At 42.3% G+C, this 22,234-nt stretch overlaps 1 pseudogene; it reads left to right on the top strand.

The window, feature by feature from the left end:
• The window catches only part of LOC148774574 (cytochrome b-c1 complex subunit 10 pseudogene), a 140,438-nt pseudogene extending 119,822 nt beyond the window's left edge, over positions 1 to 20,616 (top strand).
• Positions 20,617 to 22,234: the final 1,618 nt, after the last annotated feature.

Raw genomic sequence — 22,234 nt, 5'->3', positions numbered from 1 at the left:
CAAGAGGTGACTCCACACATGTGACATCACCAGATGGTCAATCAGGAACTCAGACTGATTATATTCTTTGTAGCCAGAGATGGAGAAGATTTAAATAGTCAACAAAAACAAGACTGGGAGCTGATTATGGCTCAGATCATGAGTTCCATATTGCAAAATTCAGACTTAAATTGAAGAAAGTAGGAAAAATCACTAGGTCATTCAGGTATGACCTAAATCAAATCCCTTATAATTATACAGTGGAAGTGAGAAAGAGATTCAAGGGATTAGACAGAGTTCCTGAAGAACTATGGATGGAGGTTTATAACACTGTACAGGAGGAAGTGACCAAAACCATCCCCAAGAAAAAAAAACGCAACAAGGCAAAATGTCTGTCTGAGGAGGCCTTACAAATAGCTGAGGAAAGAAGAGAAAGGCAAAGGAAAAAGGGAAAGATATACCCATCTGAATGCAGAGTTCTGAAGAATGGCAAGGAGAGATGAGGAAGCAATCTTAAATGAACAACGTAAAGAAATAGGGGAAAAAATTAGAATGGGAAAGACTAGAGATCTCTTCAAGAAAATTAGAGGTGCCAAGGGAACATTTCATACAAAGAGGGGACTATAGGACAGAAATGGTTATGGACCTAACAAGCAGAAGATATTAAGAAGAACTAGCAAGAATACACAGAAGAACTATATAGAAGAGGTCTTAATGATCCAGATAACAATGGTGTGACCACTTACCTAGAGCCAGACATCCTGGAGTGTGAAGTCAAGTGGGCCTTAGGAAGTATTACTATGAACAAGCTAGGGGAGATGATGGAGTTCCAGCTACGCTGTTTCAAATCCTAAAAGATGATGCTGTTGCACTCAATATGTCAGCAAATTTAGAAAACTCAACAGTGGCCACAGGACTACAAAAGATCAGTTTTCACTCCTACCTGAAAGAAAGGCAATGGCAAAGAATGTTCAAACTACTGTACAATTTCCCTCACTTCACATACTAGCAAGGTACCACGCCAAATTCTTCAAACTAGGCTTTAACAATATATGAATCGAGAACTTCCAGATGTTCAAGCTGGATTTAGAAAAGGTAGAAGAACCAGAGATGAAGCTACCAACATCTGTTAGATCATGAAAAAAGCAAGAGAGTTCCAGAAAAACATCTATTTTTGCTTCATTGACTATGCCAAAGCCTTTTACTGTGTGGATCACAACAACTGTGGAACATTCTGAAAGAGATGGGACTACCAGACCACCTGACCTGCCTCTTGAGAAACCTGTATACAGGTCAGGAAGCAAGAGTTAGAACTGGACATGGAACAACAGACTGGTTCAAGATTTGGAAAGGAGTATATCAAGGCTGTATATTGTCATCCTGCTTATTTAACTTATATTCAAAATACATCTGACAAAACGCCAGGCTGAATGAAGCACAAGCTGGAATCAAAATTGCCAGGAGAAATATCAGTAACCTCAGATAGGCAGATGACACCACCATTATGGCAGAAAGTCAAGAGAAACTAAAGAGCTTCTTGATGAAGGTTTAAAAAAAAAAAAGAAGTGATAAGGCTAGCTTAAAACTCAACATTCAAAAAACTAAGATCATGTCATCCAGTCCCATCATTTCATGGCAAATAGATGGGGAAACAATTAGAAACAGTGAGAGACTTTATTTTTTTGGGCTCCAAAGTCACTGTGGACAGTAACTGCAGCCATGAAATTAAAAGACACTAGCTCCTTGGAAGAAAAGCTATGACAAACTTAGACAGCATATTAAAAAGCAGAGACATCACTTTGCTGACAATGATCCATATAGTCAAAGCTATGGCTTTTCCAGTAGTCATGTATGGATGTGAGAGTTGGACCATAAAGAAGGATTAGCACTGAAGAATTGATGCTTTTGAACTGTGGTGTTGGAGAAGACTCTTGAGAGTTCCTTGGACTGCAAGGAGATCAAACCAGTCAATCCTAAAAGAAATCAACCCTAAATATTCATTGGAAGAACTGATGCTGAAGCTTCAGTACTTTGGCCACCTGATGCAAAGATCAGACTCATTGGAAAAGACCCTGATGCTGGAAAAGATTGAAGGCAGGAGGAGAAGGGGACAACAGAGGATGAGATGGTTGGATGGCATCACTGACTCAATGAGTTTGCACAATCCCTGGGAGATGACGAAGGACAAGAAAGCCTGGTGTGCTGCAGTCCATGGGGGCACAATGAGTTGGATGCAACTGAAAAGCAAGAATTATGACATTTTGGGCTATCAAAGCTCTTCAGAAGAAATTAATGAAACACAAAAATTTTTCTTTATCCTTACATCACTGTGGCAGGACACAATGTTCCAGGAGACTCTAACCAGTTAGCTAAGTAATGCAGGACATTTCTATAGAGGAGGTAAGTTCTCAAAGGAAATCAAAGTAAAAATATGAAACAGAATGGATGCCCAGTGGCCAAAATATTCCTAAAATTGTTCTGTATGTGTCCCTCCTTCCTCCCGTTACCCCTGCCCTCCTTTTCTACTTTCCAACTCAACAAGAAGGCTTGAAGGAGCCAGTTGCTCCTGGTGAAGGTCTAGGGCAGTGTTCTATCATTTCCTTCCAAGTGATAATGAAGTGAAGTGAAGTCATTCAGTCGTGTCCAACTCTTTGCGACCCCATGGACTGTAGCCTACCACGCTCCTCCGTCCATGGGATTTTCCAGGCAAGAGTACCAGAGTGGGTTGCCATTTCTTTCTCAAGTGATAATGAATCATGCTCTAAAGCACCCTGCAATCTGCTTGTGCTTGAATACCCATTATCTCCTTGCATATTTACATTTGCTTCGTCTTGTAGACTGAATTATGTCCCCTGCTCCCAAATTCATATGTCAAAACCATAACCCCTTAGATCTGACTGTGGCTCTATTTAGAGAGGAGAGAGGAGAGATGATTAAGTTTAAATAAATCTGTTAGTGTAGGCCCTCCTCTGATAGGACTGGTATCCTGATTGTTGTTGTTGTTCAATTGCTTAGTCATGTCTGACTCTCTGTGACCCCATGGACTGCAGGGCGCCAGGCTTCCCTGTCCTTCATCTCCCAGAGCTTGCTCAAACTCATGTCTGTTGAGTCAGTTTTTGCCATCTGACCATCTCATCCTCTGTCATCCCCTTCTCCTCTTGCCTTCAGTCTTTCCCAGCATCAGAGTCTTTTCTTATGAGTTGGCTCTTTGCATCAGCTTGCCAAAGTATTGGAGCTTCAGCATCAGTCCTTCCAGTGAATATTCAGGACTGATTTCCTTTAGGATTGACTGGTTTGATCTCCTTGCTGTCCAAGGGACTCTCAAGAGTCTTCTCCAATGCCACAGTTCAAAAGCATCAATTCTTCCTGATTCTTATCCTGATGAGAGGAAGTAATTTGGATGTACAGAGAGAGCACAGTGATGTGACCACATGAAGGAATAATGACGTGAAAACACAATGAGAAACAAATCTGCAATGACAACATGGCTGTCTGCAATATAAGGAGAGGGACCTCAATATAAGGAGAGGGACCTCAATATAAGGAGAGGAGAAAACAACTCAGGATATTGGACTCTCACTTCCTAAACTATGAAGAAATGCATTTCTATTGTTTAAGCTATCCCGTCTGTGGTGTTTTGTTATGACAGCATCAGCAACTAATACACTCTGTATGTAATGATCACTATTGCTCAGGTAGGAAAACCAAGGCTCAGAGAAGTCATGATCTGTGTCAAAGACCCACAGAGAACCTAGATCTGCTTCCAATCCAGTTTTCTCTTGGCTTCATCCTTCTACTTTTCTACTTGCTGCTATAGTCTTCCTTCTGTAGACCAACCCTCCCCTGATGGGTCTCTGTTCTTCCCTCTTGAGTTATGATCTCTCAGAAGGAGTAGAAAGAACCCATGGCTCTTGGTTGGCTATACGCTGTGGAGGACATCGTCATCCATGACTGCCAGCCTCATCAATCCCTTCCTAAATTCCTCTTCTTCAATCCCTCTCGCTGATGAAATAAGACAAGCCTTTAACTCAGTGATGGCTGTTGATAGCAGAACAGCTGATGCAGTAGTCACTCTTTCTCAAGAGTTGGCTCTCTCCCTAATGCCTTATGGAGCTTTAAGTATAGTTGATTTATCACAGATTTAATCAGGCATATTATTTCAATAATGTTTAGCCATCTTGTTGAAAGCAGTCATTGTAAATTTGGTGATGTCTCTACTGAGATTACCTACAACAAATAGTAATGTTATATTTAAAGGGGCCCTCGGGCAGCCCAAAAGATATCGGGTTTATAGCGAGAGTCGTATTTCTTTTCGTAATCTTATCCTTACGGTTTAGCCTCTTGCTCCCATCTAAACTGTATATTTTTAACTGGGGTGAGGCATATGCATCTATAAATAAAGAACTTTTCTAGAGGAAGCTTTGAGGCAGCAGTTAATGAAACAAATCCCCTTATGTCACATATTATCTCCTTAGGTGTTGAACGTTTCAATGTCTGTTTGGCTTTGACCTTCACTGCTGCCAATTCTTCTTCCCAAAAAACTGCCTTCACTTAAATGTACATTTAACCCAATTCTGAAACCTTATGTTTCAGAGTATAAAGCCAATCCAGATGGATGGCTCCTCAGTGTTGCCATGATGTGTGATAACGTAACCAGCAGGAGAATTTGTCACTCGCACCCACACGGTCCTGAAGTAGCTCATGTGTGCACAGCCTTGGAAGGCTCCACGTGTATTTACACAGATGACTTCCTTAGGAAGGCAGCCCCACCGGAGCGCAGAACTGGGGAGAAGCTCTTTGGAAGGTGCTGAAAAATTCTCAGCTCAGTCATATTTTTCTTTCTTCCAGGGCAATGTCTCTCACTGAGTGCTTTTAAACCAATGAAGAATGCTCATTGATTCTGACATGGTGGAGGACAAATTGCCTCAACAGGCAGACGTGCAAGGCCATTACTGCATGAAACAAGAGTCTGAAGAGCACAAGTCATACAAAGGCTGCTCTAAAGGAAAGGTGGGTGTTTGCTTCTAATAGAATAGAACAGCCTCTATTTTCTCCATTTGCTCCTGCCACATAAATAACGTTCATTGGTGTACTCAGCACAATGTTAGCAAGAGGATTTTTTTGTGAGGACATTCAAGTTCTTTGATAGTGAAACAGAAGGGCTTGTTGGTGTAGAATTTTATCTAGTTGCCTATTAACCAACGGAGAAGGCAATGGCAAGCCACTCCAGTACTATTGCCTAGAAAATCCCATGGATGGAGGAGCCTGGTAGGCTGCAGTCCGTGGGGTCGCTAAGGGTTGGACACGACTGAGCGATTTCACTTTCACTTTTCACTTTCACACATTGGAGAAGGAAATGGCAACCCACTCCAGTGTTCTTGCCTGGAGAATCCCAGGGACAGGGGAGTCTGGTGGGCTTCTGTCTATGGGGTCACACAGAGTCGGACACGACTGAGGTGACTTAGCAGCAGCAGCAGCTATTAACCAAATACCCATGACAAATGTTGGAAAAACATATAAGGTTACTCAAAAGCTTTACATTGGCCACAGTCCAGCTGTTAGGATAAGGAAGCCCTTACCTGGAAGCTTAATATTGTTTCTCAAAATAGTTTTCATAACTCCTCAAGTCGTCAGTGTGAGTTTCATCATTTTTCCAGGTTTTCATGAGTTCCATGTAAATATCAACAACTTTGGTCTTGTATCTAATCCCATTCCCATGACTGGAGTAGTGGGAGTGGACAAGGGAATAAGACTTGACCCTCAAGGCTCTGTAATAACAAATATTTATTGAGATGAGAATTCTGAAGGATGGGACAGGTGGGCTGGAGGAAGGCTTTAACACACCGTTCATGATGCTTGGAACAGTGGGGCTAGTGTAGAATTGTGTGAAAAAGAGAACAGATCTAAACTCAAGGTATTGGAGAAAAGAGTTGTGAAAGGCTTTTGCGGTTATTCACTCTAAGAGAGAATAAAATGAATGAAAGCAGAAAGTCACAGGTATAGATAACCGCAGTGTGAGCTGCTTGCTAGGTGAGCACAATGTAACAGGAGAGACACAGACTGAGAGCAAACTTACGGCTGTGGGGGAAGGACGAGGGGAAGGGACAGCTGGGGAGTTCGGGATCCACATGTACACACTGATATACTTTAAATGAATAAGGAAAAAGGATTTTGGAATTGTGCTCAATGTGATGTGGCAGCCTGGATGGGAAGGGAGTTCGGGGGAGAATGGATCTGTGTATATGTATGGCTGAGTCCCTTTGCTGTTCCCCTGAAACTATTACAACATTAATCAGATATGCCCTAATACAAAATAAAAAGCTTTTGGAAAAGAGAGATGAGAGAGATTTAACCAAGGATTATGTGATCTGTCCAGTGGGGGTTTTGGGGTGAGCAGGGATGATGCATGGATGGATCAACCCTCAGTTCAGTTCAGTTCAGTCGCTCAGTCGTGTCCGACTCTCCGCGACCCCATGAATCACAGCACGCCAGGCCTCCCTGTCCATCACCAACTCCCGGAGTTCACTCAAACTCATGTCCACAGAATCGGTGATGCCATCCAGCCATCTCATTCTCCGTCGTCCCCTTCTCCTCCCGCCCCCAACCTTTCCCAGCATCAGAGTCTTTTCCAGTGAGTCAACTCGTCTCATGAGGTGGCCAAAGTACTGGAGTTTCAGCTTTAGCATCAGTCCCTCCAATGAACATCCAGGATCGATCTCCTTTAGAATGGACTGGTTGGATCTCCTTGCAGTATAAGGGACTCTCAAGAGTCTTCTCCAACACCACAGTTCAAAAGCATCGATTCTTCGGCGATCAGCTTTCTTCACAGTCCAACTCTCACATCCATACATGACCACGGGAAAAACCATTGCCTTGACTAGACGGACCTTGGTCGGCAAAGTAATGTCTCTGCTTTTTAATATACTATCAAGGTTGGTCATAACTTTCCTTCCAAGGAGCAAGCGTCTTTTAATTTCATGGCTGCAATCAGCATCTGCAGTGATTTTGGAGCCCAAAAAAACAAAGTCTGACACTGTTTCCACTGTTTTTCCATCTATTTCCCATGAAGTGATGGGACCAGATGCCATGATCTTTGTTTTCTGAATGTTGAGCTTCAAGCCAACCTTTTCACTCTCCTCTTTCACTTTCATCAAGAGGCTTTTGAGTTCCTCCTCACTTTCTGCCATAAGGGTAGTGTCATCTGCATATCTGAGGTTATTGATATTTCTCCCAGCAATCTTGATTCCAGCTTGTGCTTCTTCCAGCCCAGCGTTCCTCATGATGTACTCTGCATATAAGTTAAATAAGCAAGGTGACAATATACAACCTTGACGTACACCTTTTCCTATTTGGAACCAGTCTGTTGTTCCATGACTGGTTCTAACTGTTGCTTCCTGACCTGCATACAGGTTTCTCAAGAGGCAGGTCAGGTGGTCTGGGATTCCCATCTCTTTCAGAATGTTCCACAGTTTATTGTGATCCACACAGTCAAAGGCTTTGGCATAGTCAATGAAGCAGAAATAGATATTTTTCTGAAACTCTCTTGCTTTCTCCATGATCCAGCGGATGTTAGCAATTTGATCTCTGGTGCCTCTGCCTTTTCTAAAACCTGCTTGAACATCTGGGAGTTCACGGTTTACATACTGCTGAAGCCTGGCTTGGAGAATTTTGAGCATGACTTTACTAGCGTGTGAGATGAGTGCAATTGTGCGGTAGTTTGAGCATTCTTTGGCATTCCCTTTCTTTGGGATTGGAATGAAGACTGACCTCTTCCAGTCCTGTGGCCACTGCTGAGTTTTCCAAATCTGCTGGCATATTGAGTGCAGCACTTTCACAGCATCATCTTTCAAGATTTGAAATAGCTCAACTGGAATTCCATCACCTCCACTAGCTTTGTTCCTAGTGATGCTTTCTAAGGCCCACTTGACTTCACATTCCAAGATGTCTGGCTCTAGGATCAACCCTAGACCTCCTTAAAAATGCCGCATTTCAAATGTTTTCAAAATAATGTTTTTTACTCAAATATCTCAGCCAAAAAGTCATTTCAAATAAATTAGAATAAGAAGATAAAAATCAGCCAAGTCAAATCATCTTATGCAAAGGTAAAAAGCGTGTGTGTGTAGTTGTTTCCAAAGTGGAAACATATAATAATAACTCATGAACAGCTTTTCATGTCAATAAGTGTATTTCCACAATGTAATTTTAACTGTTTGGTAGTGTCCAATAATATAAAATGATTTATTCGATTTACTATTGTTGGGCATCTAGGATGTTTCAAGCCTATAATAAATAATGTTATACTGAACAACTTTACAATTAAATCTTTGTGCTTACCCCTAGGAACAAATTTTACAAATGGAAGTGCTGGAACAAAGTTTATGGACAATTTAAAATCTTTTGACAGATATCTCCAAATTATTCCTTCAGGAAAGTTGGTTTAGAGTCCATATCTCACCTGTGATGTACGAGCATGCCTGTCTCCTTGTACCTCTGCCAGCGTTGAACAACTATAATTTTGGAAATTCTGCCTGATCATTTCAGTTGAATTTGTTATTTCTGCATTTGGATGGGGATGATCCTGCTAATGCCCTCCTCTAACACACACACACACACAGATATGTCTCATCGAAGCAGGTCCAGTGTCATCAATGAGCTGCTACAATACATACAAGGGCAGTAGTACTAAACATGACCAGAGGATTTATTACGAACCATTTTCAAATATATAAGGGCATGGAATGGCAGGGCTTGGAGACCATCAAAACCAATTCTTATGAGTCATCTTAACAAGTTTGAGGCATTCTGAATGCTCACATTTCTTACTGACGATTGCTTCTACTACACGTACATAAGCATTGTCAACTGTCAGACACTCATTTCCTATTGTGCAAGTTGGGTGTGTGCGTATGTCTGTTGTAGGAGAGTTGCTAACTTGTATGGAAGTTTGTTGGGAGAGGGTAAGGACAGACACAATTAGAATTTCAGGGAAAGGGTCCAAGATATCATGCAACCAGAGAAAGGTTGGGAGGGAGTTGGAAGTCAGGAGTCTGAGATAAAGGGAAAAAGAGAGATGTTCTGTTAAACATTATTATCCAGACATTGCAAATATCCCATTCTTCTCTACTTCCCAGGCACCTGGAATTCTGTGCTCCCCAAACAGCAGTCACGCTCGGTCGCTCAGTGTCTAGTGAAGCGGGACTCTCTGCCAACCTGTTAGTCGTAGAAGTTGGTATGAGTAAGCAAACATTCATGGTTGGGGTAAGCCACTGAGATTCTGGGCTTGATTTATTTTGGTATTGTCTAATTTATTTATTTTTAAAACTTTTAATTTTATATGGGGATATAGCCAATCAACAATGTTGTGGTAGTTTCAGGTGCACAGCAGAGTGACTCAGCCATACACATACATGCATCCACTCTCTCCCAAGCCCCCCTTCCAGCCAGGCTGCCACAGAACACTGAGCAGAGTTCCTGTGCTGGACAGTAGGTCCTTGCTGACTATTCATTTTAAACACAGTAGTCTGTTTTATTAATATATAAAAATCAAGTCGTTTATTCCCACAAAAGTCATGGGAAATAAGTGAGAAAGAAACCTAAGTGACTGCCTAGAAATATTTATAGTATTGGACCTTCCATTCAGCACTCTTTCATGAAAGCTCAATAATTAAAAGACTTAGAAGCAGAGCTGCCTTGAAGATCCTTCCTCCCTCACATGGAAGCCCTGCAGGAGCCTCTTTGTAAACCTCAAAGACCACCAGAATGAAAACACACAATTAGCATTTGTAGACTTCCAGGAGTATTGTGCTCATGACATCAATCCAGTTTATTTTTTTGAATTTTTTTTTTTGATGTGGACCATTTAAAAAATCTTTATTAAATTTGTTATATCATTGCTTCTGCTTTATGTTTTGGTTTATTTGGTCTTGAGACGTGGGATCTTAGCTCTCTGACCATGGACTGAACCCACATGCCCAGGATTGGAAGGTGAAATCTAACCACTGGATTGCCAGGGAAATCCCATCAATCCAGTTTAGAAGGGTACTGGTCTCCACTTTTTTGTAGAAAATTGCAAATAAAAACCTTAATTTCAGAAACTTAGTTCACCATTTATAAGTAGTCTAAAATATAGTCAACACAAATTCAAGTTAATAATAGGTATAGCATTAAAAAAAGGCTACCCACTCCAGTATTCTGGCCTGGAGAATTTTATGGACTGTATAGTCCATGGAGCTGCAAAGAGTCAAGACACGACTGAGCGATTTTCACTTATAGCGTTTAAAAGGGCTTCCCTGGTAGCTCAATTGGTAAAGAATCTGCCTGCAATGCAGGAGACCCCAGTTCGATTCCTGGGTTGGGAAGATCCACTGGAGAAGGGATCGGCTACCCACTCCAGTATTATTGGGCTTCCCTTGTGGCTCAGCTGATAAAGAATCCACCTGCAATGAGAGAGACCTGGGTTCGATTCCTGGGTTGGGAATATCCCCTGGAGAAGGCAAAGACTACCCACTCCAGTATTCTGGTCTAGAGAATTCCATGGACTGTACAGTCCATGGGGTCTCAAAGAGTCAGACACGACTGAGTAACTTTCACTTCACTTCACTTTATTTTTCATAGCGTTAAAAAATAACTTCTCTAAAAAGGTCATAAGCACATCAGTGAATTGACACAGAATATTTAATTGGTTTGGAATAAGAAAATGATACATGCGGATGATAGCACTCTAACGGCAGAAAGTGAAGAGGAACTAAAGAGTCTCTTGATGAGGTGAAAGAGGAAAGTGAAAAAGCTGACTTAAAACTCAACATTCGAAAAACTAAGATCATGGCATCCAGTCCTATCAGTTCATGTCAATAGAAGGGGAAAAATTGGGAAAAGTGACAGATTTTATTTTCTTGCGGACAGTGACTGCAGCCATGAAATTAAGAGACACTTGCTCACTGGAAGGGAAGCTATGATAACCCTAGACAGTTTATGAAAAAAGCAGAGACATCCCTCTGCTGACAAAGGTCTGTATAGTCAAAATTATGGTTTTTCCAGTAGTCACGTACAGATGTGAGAGTTGGACCAAAAAGAAGCCTGAATGCTGAAGAAATGATGCTTTTGAACTGTGGTGTTGGAGAATACTCTTGAGAGTCCCTTGGACAGCAAGAAGATCAAACCAGTCAGTCCTAAAGGAAATCAACCCTGAATATTCACTGGAAGGACTGATACTGAAGCTGAAACTCCAGTACTTTGGCCACCTGATGTAAAGAGCCGACTCAGTGGAAAAGACCCTGATTCTGAGAAAGCTTGAAGGTCAAAGGAGAACACGGTAGCAGAGGATGAGATGGTTAGATAGCATCACTGACTCAGTGGACATAAATGTGAGCAAAGTCCAGGAGACAGTGAAGGAGAGGGAAACCTGGCTTGCTGCAGTCCATGGGGTCGCAAAGAGTTGGACATGGCTTAGCGACTGAACAACAACAAGAAGATGAGTGCTTTCAAAGTGTTGAAGCAAAAATTTTGAAGGCATGTTATTGTCAAAAGCATCAGACAACTGATTCTTGATTCTGATGTCCTTAGGATTCTAAAATACCCCAGTGATGACTGATTCTTCCATATTAGAAAAACAAAGCTAAACACTTAAAGCTAGTCTCACAAATTGTAAGATAACACATCTTCTTCCCTATTAATAAGCCATCTCTTCAAAAAATATTTATACATATTTTGATCAAATTGCACACGACTCAGTGTGCAACTAAGTAGGCCTAGTCAATCGGGGGCTACTTGGCTGCTGGAGTCAAGGTGGCCAAGAGTAGGACTCTATAATGTTAGAATGAACGCTACATCCTTAAGACATTATGTGAGGTGCAAAAAAGGAGTGGTCAAGTGAACACTTGAAGGGGAAGAAATCTTCATTAAATCTTGACTCTATTCCTATTTCGGGAAAAGGATTTTCTGGGGGATGATTGTGATAGAGCTCTTTTTAAACCTTAAGTGAAATTCCCTGGGGATTTTAAACAGCACGCAGTCCAAAGGAAAGGTCACAATTAACCAATTAATGTGACCAATTGAGGTGGCTGGAAGGCATCACCGACTTGATGCACATGCGTTTGAGTGAACTCCGGGAGTCGGTGATGGACAGGGAGGCCTGGCGTGCTGTGATTCATGGGGTCGCAAAGAGTCGGACACGACTGAGCAACTGAACTGAACTGAATGTGCAGAGCCAAGACTGGTAAAGACCAGGAGAAAAATCACTCCAGTCCTGAATTAGCAGGACCGGCTATTTACATCAACCAGAGAAGTGCTGCCAGAACTCTGTTTTACTTTGCACTGTGTGGGTCTGCTCTATCCAGGAACAGGATTTTAATGATACATATTTTATAAAGAACAGCCATATGCTGCCTTGGAAACTCAGCAGAGTCAAGTCCTGTGATGACAGAGTACCTCTTCCTCTCTCATTATTGGAACCCTTGGAGCTGTTTGTTATAAATTACCAATATTTGGAGCCCTTCTGATAATGCTCTGTTACATTATACTTTAATGCAGAATCAAAAGAAATTTTGACAATTAAGGATATGCAAATCATATTTTCTGAACTCTGAAGATGTCTTTCCTGATTTTAAATCTTATATATCCAGTTTGGGATATAACAAATACCTTTGGTATTGCAATAAACAAAGTTTCAGAAAAAAAATTCCATCATGTGCCAGTGCAAATGCCAAATAATATATCACAGCAACTACATAGGTGATGGCTAATTTTATGTGTCAACTTAGCTGAGCCACAAAGTGCCCAGGTATTTGGTCAAACATTATTCTGGGTATGTGTATGAGGGTGTTTTGTGATGAGATTAGCATTTGAGTCGTTAGACTGAATAAAGCAGATTGCTCTCCCTGCTGTGGGTGGGCCTCATTCAATCAGTTGAAGATCTAATAGAACAAAAGGACTGGCTTTATGAGTAAGAAAATTTTCTTCTGTCTGACTGCCTTCAAGTTGGACACTAGTTTTTTGCTGCCTTCAGACTTGAACTGAAATAGGGGCTCTTCCTGGGTCCCTAGCCGGTAGACTCTGTGCTGGAACTACATCTCCTGCTTTCTAAGGTCTCAGACCTTTGAACCTGAACTGAAACTAAATCATCAGCTCTCTTGGGTCTCCAGTTTGCCAACTGCAGGTTCGAGGACTCAGTCTCTAGAGTCACAAGTGTGTCCCTATAAACACTGTTATAAGGAATTCACCAATTCCTTATAGTAAGTAAATCTAGATAGATGATAGGTTGGTAGATAGACCCATTGATAGATTATAGGTAGATAAGCAGATGATAGGCAGATAGATAGGTTGATAGATACAGACATGTGGAGTTATATCAGTCTTACTGGTTCTGTTTCTCCAGAAAACACTGGCTAATGCAGTAGGAAATGACACCATGTCTGACTGAGGGTCACGATGCTTTTTAATCACTGAAAAACAGGACACTTAAAAATTCCTTTTGGACTTCCTTGCTGGTTCCGTGGTTAAGAATCTGCCTGCCAATGCAGGGGACTTGGGTTTGATCCCTGCTCTGGGAGGATTCCACGTGCCATGTAGCAATTGAGCCTGTGGACTGGAACTACTGAGCCCATGTACCACAACCTCTGAAGCCCACATGCCCTAGAGCTCTGCTCTTCAGCACGAGAACCCATTGTGATGAGAAGCCTGCACACCGCAATGAAGAGTAGCCCCCACTCTCTGCAACTAGAGAAAGCCTGTGTGAAGCAGCAAAGATGTAGCATAGCCAAAAGAATTAAAAAATAAAAAAGTAAAACTTAATACTTTCAACTTTACATTGGATCGAGGTTAACACGGACAGGGACTGCTTTGAGGTTTGTTTCAGATCCTGTATGTTATTTACTTAATTAGGATAATTTCCAGAGCATATATTCAGTGTTAATCTATCACTCTGGAATTAAATAACAGCTAAGGAGCAGAAATATCTGATGCTTTCTTGTAAACAAGAAGGCTGATGTTATCAACTCTTCTCTACAGTTAATTAAGAAGGGTGAATTGGTTTTTGCCTGCCTGAATTTTCAAATTTCTGGCCATTTAAAAATCGTATTGCTGGTTTATTTTATACTTGACTTATGTGCAACATAAGAGTACAAGATCTGAAGTATTTGCTCTTTGATCGCCGAAGAATTGATGCTTTTGAACTGTGGTGCTGGAGAAGACTCCTGAGAGTCCCTTGGACTGCAAGGAGATCCAACCAGTTCATTCTAAAGGAGATCAATCCTGGATGTTCATTGGAGGGACTGATGCTAAAGCTGAAACTCCAATACTTTGGCCACCTCATGCAACGAGTTGACTCACTGGACAAGTTGACTCACTGATGCTGGGAGGGATTGGGGGCGGGAGGAGAAAGGAGCAACAGAGAATGAGATGGCTGGATGGCATCACCGACTCGATGGACATGAGTTTGAGTGAACTCCGGGAGTTGGTGATGGACAGGGAGGCCTGGCATGCTGTGATTCATGTTGTCGCAAAGAGTCGGACACGACTGAGCGACTGAACTGAAGTCCACTGTTCTCCAGTCCCTGTATGCCTGCATATTTCAGTACTTTGGCCTGGGGGTGGGGGGTGGGGAAGTTGATCCTAGGATGTGTCCCTGTGAAGACACCTCTGCTTCGCATCCTCAGGATTCTAGTTCAAGTGCCATCTTCTCTGGGAGTCTTTCCTTAGTCTCCAGAAAACTTGGAAAAATTCTTCTAAAGTTTCTAGAGCATTCACCTCCACTATGGGGATTATCTTATTTGTTCCCTCTGTTTATTTTAACCCCTGCCTTCCCACTGGAAGGCAAACTTCTGGAGACAGGATCCTCTTTTATTTTTTCTATATGGCGTTGCTGTAATATGAACGTTAGCACTTACTGAGCACTTACATTCTGAAAATCTTTTTACAAGTTAATTATTTCTGTCTTTGTGACAACACTGTGGGCTCATATGTGTAGCTCTATCTTAAGCTGAGGACACTTAGGTGTGGAGAGGTTAAGTAGCTTCCTTACTCTCATATCGATCAATCTTCTCTTCCAATTGGCTGATCTATAGAGCTTTCAGCCTAGACATTTTCTTTGTGGAATAACTTTCTGGGTGTCTGCTGCCAGTAGTTCTGGGATTTCCTTATTCATGAAGAGTCTGGCTTTTATTAGCTGGAGGTGAGCTACCTACCCACTTGAGTGTGGTAAAAGTAGAAGTGTTAGACTTTTAGTCATGTCTGACTCTCTGAGACCCCATGGACTGTAGCTAACCATCAAATTCCATAAGAGGAACAAGTCAAGTTCAAGGCGGGCTGGTCCTGAGACTCAGTAAGTACTTGACAAGTTATGCTACTTTCATTTTTTCAGCTTTATTGAGGGAAAATTGATGAATAAAGATTGTATATATTTAAGGTAAAAACATGAAGTTCTGAAGTCTGTATACACCGTGAAATGATTACCACAATCAAACTAATTAGCAGAAACAGGTCCATCATTTCACATAGTTACCTTTATAATTATTTTTTTGCGGGGGGGGGGGGTGGTACACTGTGCTGGGCCTTCATTGCAGTCTCTGGGCTTCTCGAGTTGTGGCAGGGGCTTAATTGCTCCTCGGCATGTGGGATCTTAGTTCCTTGACCAGGAATTAAACCCACATCCCCTACATTGGAAGGCAAATTCCTAACCACTGGACCACCAGGGAGGTTGCTAATTAATTTTTATTGGAGTATCATCATTTTACAATGCTGTGTTAGTTTCTACTGCACAGTAAAGTGAATTAGCTATATGGGTGCATACATCATCTCTTCTTTCAGCTCTCCTTTCCATTTAAGCCACCACAGAGCACTGAGCAGAGTTCCCTGAGCTATACAGTAGGTTCTCACTAGTTATCTATTTTATACGTGGTATCGATAGCATGTATATGTCAATTGCAATCTCCCAATTTGTCTCACTCCTCCCCCTTCCCCTCGTTGGTGTTCAAATGTTTGTTCTCTCTATCTGTGTCTCTATTCCCTTTTCTTCTTCCTTCCAGTGAGAACACTTAAGATCTACCCTGTTAGAAAATTTCAAGTATGTATTACAGTATTGTTAACTCTAGGTATCAGGCTGTACATAAGCTCTCTGGAATTGATTCATCCAGCATAACAAACTTTGTGCCCGATGAGCAACAGCTCCCCATTTCTCCCTACCACCCAGCCCTTAGCAACCACCATTCTACTCTGCTTCTGAGTCTATCAGATTTCACATATGAGTAAGATCATAAGGTATTTTATCTTTCTACTTCCAGCTTATCTAATTTAGCATAATATCCTCCAGGTTCATCTGTGTTGTTGCAAGTGGCAGTATTTTCTCTCTCTTTTTTTTTAAGGCTGAGTGCTATTTCATTGTACATATATATGGCATTCTCTTTATCCATTCATCCACTGATGGATAGTTAGGTTGCTACCATTTCTTTTGCATGAATGCATGCTCAGTCATGTCCAACTCTTTGTGACCCCATGCACTGTAGCCCACCTGACTTCTCTGTCCATGGAATTTTCCAGGTAAGAATATTGGACTGGGTTGCCATTTCCTACTCCAGATGATATTCCTGATCCAGGGATCAAATCCCTTTCTCCTGAATTGAAAGGCAGATTCTTTATCTCTGTGCCACCTGGGAAGTTACCATTTCTTGGCTGTGGGAAATAATGTTGCAATGACAACAGGAATGCAGATGTCTCTTCCAGGTACTGTTTCTATTTCCTTTGGACATATACATAAGTGGGACTGCTGGATCATATGGTAGCAATTCTTAATTATTCTAAAATAAATAATTTTTAATTGGATTAAAATGGTAATTTTTAATATATTTGAAAATTAAATCTATTTTTAATTCTGTAAAGAACCTCCATAGTGGCAGAACCAATTTGCACTCCCACCAACAATGCATGAGGATACCCTTTTCTCCACAGCCTCGCCAACACTTGTTATCTCCTGTCCTCTCGATAGCCTTCATTTCTTTTTTATTTTCTCTCCCTCTCACATAAAGATACAATTTGCAGATTTCGTACACAATATCCAAATGTTCTATTAATGGTGATTTTGAGGGGATGACAGAGAAGAATGGTAGCGGGAGAACCCTGTCTGTGTGCAGTGGAGAGGAGAGAACGCAGGGGAGGTGAGGTCAGCAGACCCTCCTGGTCTCTGGACCGGGTCCTTCTCTGCCAAGCCCAGCCCACCTGCATCTTTTCCTGCAGTGTTCCCTGCCCCTCCCTTGACCTCCCTGTGCCTCACAGGGTCTGCATCCCTTGTGCCCCTCTCAGGCTATAACTGAACATCTCAGAGAAACCCCTGATGGGCCCATTGCAGTTTGGGGGTCCCTCCTGAAAGTGTCTTGATTCTGGTCAGGAGGTTAAATGTTGGAGAGAAAGCCTTGTTCAAGGAGCTTCAACCTGCTTGAATCACTCAAGGAGAAAGACAGGTGCTCGAAATTGGATGTCAGCTCACAGGAGGCCTGCTGGAGATGATCTAAGAATGCATCCAGTTTTCCAAAAGAGCCACACGTCTGAGGGAGGTCCCTGACCTTAGGTGGTCAAGCTCAGTTTGGAAGATTCCAGTTTTGAGCTCACAGAAGTGAAGAAAAACCAAAGACTTGTCTGTCACAAGGGACTTTAAAATAACTATCAGTGTTTTACCTCTGGAGAGCCACCCAGCAATTCCTAAATTTATATTGTGTCCTCTTACATTTAATCTATGTTCATAGGAATGAACTCTGAGTGAGTGAGTGAACCCCTGAGTCAATGAATAAACCCTGAACTGCAGCAGCTTAGAGAGAACCGATGCCCCAGAAACAGGATCTTCAAGTCCCCAGCAAATCTTTGAAGCCGCCTGTGATGCTCTCATTAGATAAGGATGCAAGTTACCTTTGGTGTGACTTCTCAAAAGATGCCTCCTTTTGGAATGAATATAAAGTTGTTTCCAGGCTCTCTTGAGAAAACAGATAATGAATACCTCTTTCAAAGATTTGTGCCAAATGTCCATATTGTTTTCAAGTCCTTCCCATGGCCAGGGAAGTAGGCAGTAGGCCAGTAAGTTGTTGGATTAACAAATTAAGCAGTACAGTGTTAAGAGATTTTCTTTTTCATAGTCAAAACGTGGGTCCAATGGTGGCTATGTCACTCACATGATATTTGAATCATCACACAATTATTATTATGTCAGTAGTTAGAAAAGAAATAGAGGATGAGCTTGTTGGATGACATCACCGACTTGATGAACATGAGTTTGAGCAAACTCTGGAAGTTGGTGAGACAGGGAAGCCTGGTGTGCTGCAGTCCATGGGGTCGCAAAGAGTCAACACAACTGAACTGAACTGAGAAAAGAAAGCCCCAAGATGTAATTAGAAAATGAAAATTTGGATTCATTCAGAATTTTATTCTCTTATGCCTATCTGCTATATGGTCCTGCAACACAGGTGAGCGTCTGTGTTCTAGGAAATGAAAAGACACTAGGAGTCTCCTCCTAGGGGAGGGGTGAAGGGCACCAGTTCTACCATCACAGACTCCTCCTCAGTCAAGACGCCTGTATTTTTTACCAAATAGTTTCCACTTGTAGGTACCTCTATGTCTGTGAAGAGGAATGCTTGTTAAAATATAAAAGTAATTAGGGGCTCTCCAGGTGGTGACAGTGGTAAAGAACCTGAGACATAAGAGACTCAGGTTCGATCCCTGGGTTGAAAAGATCCCCTGGAGGATAGCATGGCAACCCAGTCCAGTATTCTTGCCTGGAGAACCCCATGGGCAGAGGAGCCTGGTGGGCTGTAGTCCATAGGACTGAATATAGTTGGACATGACTAAAGTGACTTAGCACATTTTTCTATAAGACGAAGGAAATTGGACTAGGAAACTAATTGTGTTCAGTGCTTTCTTGGTTGAAGGAGCCCGTATTCCCAGAATGACTGAAACTCTGCAGTGGTGGTCAAGTGATTCAAGGGGTTCTAAACAAACCGCCATGAATGTTGGGGCCCCCTTAAATGTCCCCTCAAAGTGACAAGTCTTTCTGCAAAAGACATAGGTGCCACTGAACCCAGACAGGATGTTATAATCTGAACCTTTGTTCTGTGAGCTGATCTGGGCACTGTGTCCTGAGGTGGGGATTCAGTGGTATCAGTATCTCCCTTACCTAATTAGAAGAGTCACAGACTCACCAAATGACCTCATTGCACTTAAACTTGATATTCAGCACAGACTTGTGCGAGCGTCTCTCTATTATAATTTCATGCACAGCTATCGCTATGACCAGTATAAATAAGAGTTTGTGACAGGGGCTTATTTTAAATGTCCTTGCCAGTCAGTGCAGATTGTGGACCATGGGAGACATGAGGACGCTGCTGTCTTGTAAAATGTAGCTAATAAATATGTAAATCAGACTATCTTTATTCATAACCTGACAGGGATCAGATAGGAGCTAACAGCCAAAAAACACTATGTTACCTATAATATTAAGTGATTTAATATCTCAAAACCTCAAACACTGGGATAAAAGCATGAAAAACCCCTGTTTTTTCCTGGTCAATTCTTGGCAAGCAATATTCAACATACTTGTGGGTTCTTCCTGTGCACATGCTTGGATCTTGATAGATATACTGCTGCCTTTTCTAAGCCACCTTGTGCTTTCAGCTGTGCATGGTCAGAAGGTGCTTCTTCAGCTGTGGTCCAACCTTTCTTATTTAGCGATTCAGAGGCTTCAAAGTGGCAGCTCAATACCCATGCTTTTATCTTCATGGGTTCTAGGACCCCACGAGGTGGAGGAAGCCCCTTGAGTCAATCCTCTGCCGCCCTCCCCTTCATCTTGACCCGCCAGGCTGCTGCTGTCTGATTCCCCCTAGATCTGTGTTGCCAGGAGAGCTATAAGAAGCCAAGGAGCTCATTTCCTTCAGAGACGGGTTTCTCTCTGGGTCATCCAATTATCCTCACTCAGCAGAGTAATCACTGAGATTCCGTGCACTGTTGGAATTGAAGGAATTTGAGAGGTCATCCACCAGGTTTACACACTGAATCTCCTGAGGAAAAAGCCCCAGAAAGGCAGAGACGGAGCCTCAGTCTGGCACCAGCATCTCCCAGCTCTGTGCCCTGACCTTGGGTGGGTTAGGTCACTTCTCAGCCACCAAACTGGGATAATGATGTTCACTGTGAAAATGAGAAGATGTCCTGAGGTGGAAGGCTTACACAGTAAGAGCCACAAGGTAGACACGTGGCAAATGTGAATTTCTGTCCCTCATCACTTTCTTGCGCCAATATTGAGTTTATGTTAAACTCGGGGTCATATGGATGAAAACATTCTTCCTCAAACAGTAAACATTCTTCTCATGATTTATGACTTACATGGCCCTTTCACATGTATTGTTTCATTCCATCCTGGCAAGCAGAGCCAGTGAGTGTCATCCACATATTATATAAGAGTGTGTGGGGTCTTGCAGAGGGTAGACCTTTGTGGTCTTCCCTCATCCTGCTGTGTGCGTCCTGTGAATCCTGCTCCATGTTTTCTCTCTTCCACAGCACGTGTCGGCCACCCTCGTGGCACAAGACAGTGCGTCTGACTCCACAGCACCCCTCATGTTTAACTTACATAATTACCGTGTTTCCTGTTTGTTGTCTGTCTATGCCCGCTAGCATCTGACCTTCACAATGACGTCAGACTGTTCTGCTTATCTCCTGCACTAGCCCAAGGACCCAGAATGGTGCCCAGAAAGGAGTATTTTCCCCACTCAATATTTGATGAACAAACTGACCAAGCTCATGCACTTAGTAAGGGACAGCAGGGGCTCAAACCCCCAAATCCTATCTATATATTCCATCCATCACCTAGCAAGGGTGTGACGTTGATTAGTATTAAAGAGCATTTGAGCTGATTAAGATGGAGAGATGACAGGGAAGAAGGAAACAGAGAAAGAGGGAAGGAAGAGAGAAAGAGGGGAGAAGAGGAAAGAGGAGGAAAAAGCGAGAATCTAGGGAGGGGTGCACAGGGAGCTTGCAAGTGTTGTCTCCTCTAGAGCACGAGAAGGGTAATGTTTGCTTTCTCACGTTTATTTACTTTCATTTTGGCTGTATCAGGCCATCACAGTGCGTGGGCTCTCTAGTTGTGGTACATGGGCTTAGCTGCCCTGCTCACTTGGGATCTTAGTTCCCCGACCAGGGACTGAACCTGGTCCCTGGCATTGGAAGGCAGATTCTTAACCACTGGACCACCAGGGGAGTCTCACAAGGGGGCATCCTTATACTCATGCCCAGACTGCCCAGCTACTTGGTGGGTAATGCCTTGAAATATAGGATGAGCAATGAGGTGTCTGCCCCAGCTCCCTCACAGACTAGGCACTGTCCTGCCAGACATTTCAGCTCATGGTATCCCCTTTAGAATGTCACTGTGCTACGAAGAACCTCCTACTCAGTTCAAGATAATGACTGCTGGGAGCAAGAGAAGTAATACGTTTTTTTTTTTAACTGTGAAAGCCTAGGACTACATCACTCTGGATACTTAGAACTGGCCCCAGAGGGGGGTGTCATCTTCCAGGGCAGGTGCATAGTAGTTATACTGAAGACATTTTAGTAACTCTGTGTACTATTTAGAAGGAAAGACAGTGGAAGGTCTGATCAGGAAAAGAGTAACATTAGTTCCCAGAAGCTTCATCAAAGTTCCAGGGAAAAGAGAAACTGGAATTTAAGTCATTTTGAGATAGTTACTGTTTACAAAGTCTCTGCAGACACAGAATTAGTGAATTCTGAACCACTACTTCTAGGGGAAATACATGGCTAGGTTCCTGAGAACCTCTGATCACATTTTCATCAAACCATAAGTACATAAACTTGTTCTGGTGTGTTTCTCTTTAAAGACACCTTATTCAATAGAAAACTGGTTCACTGAGTTCATGATTAATAGCACTTTGACTCATGGCTGACTGAAACTTATCTTATACATTTATTTTCTTCGTAAGCGTGTCACAGTCTTCTTGCACTTAGGGGCACTGAACAGCACTGCCCTTGGGGACCATTCCACACAGCAAAATCACCAACAAAGAGTACAGAAATGTGAAACACGTGGATCTAAATAGACCGTGAAAAGAACACTTGTTTACAGGCTGAGAACTGAAACAAGAAGCAGAGTGTCACCTTCTTTGACCTCAACTGGGAATGTGTATCCTGGGGAATTCAAATTTTTGCCGCTCTCTGCATGTCTGCAAGTGACCGCCAAAGTTTCATGAGTATTGACTTTGAGTTGCAAATAAATGTTGGC

The sequence above is a fragment of the Moschus berezovskii genome, chromosome 21 (genome assembly GCF_049115385.1).
Source record: "Moschus berezovskii isolate FMDL1 chromosome 21, NW_MosBer_1.0, whole genome shotgun sequence".
In the NCBI taxonomy this organism is placed as follows: Eukaryota; Metazoa; Chordata; class Mammalia; order Artiodactyla; family Moschidae; genus Moschus; species Moschus berezovskii.
This window is presented reverse-complemented; position numbering and strand designations above follow the sequence as displayed.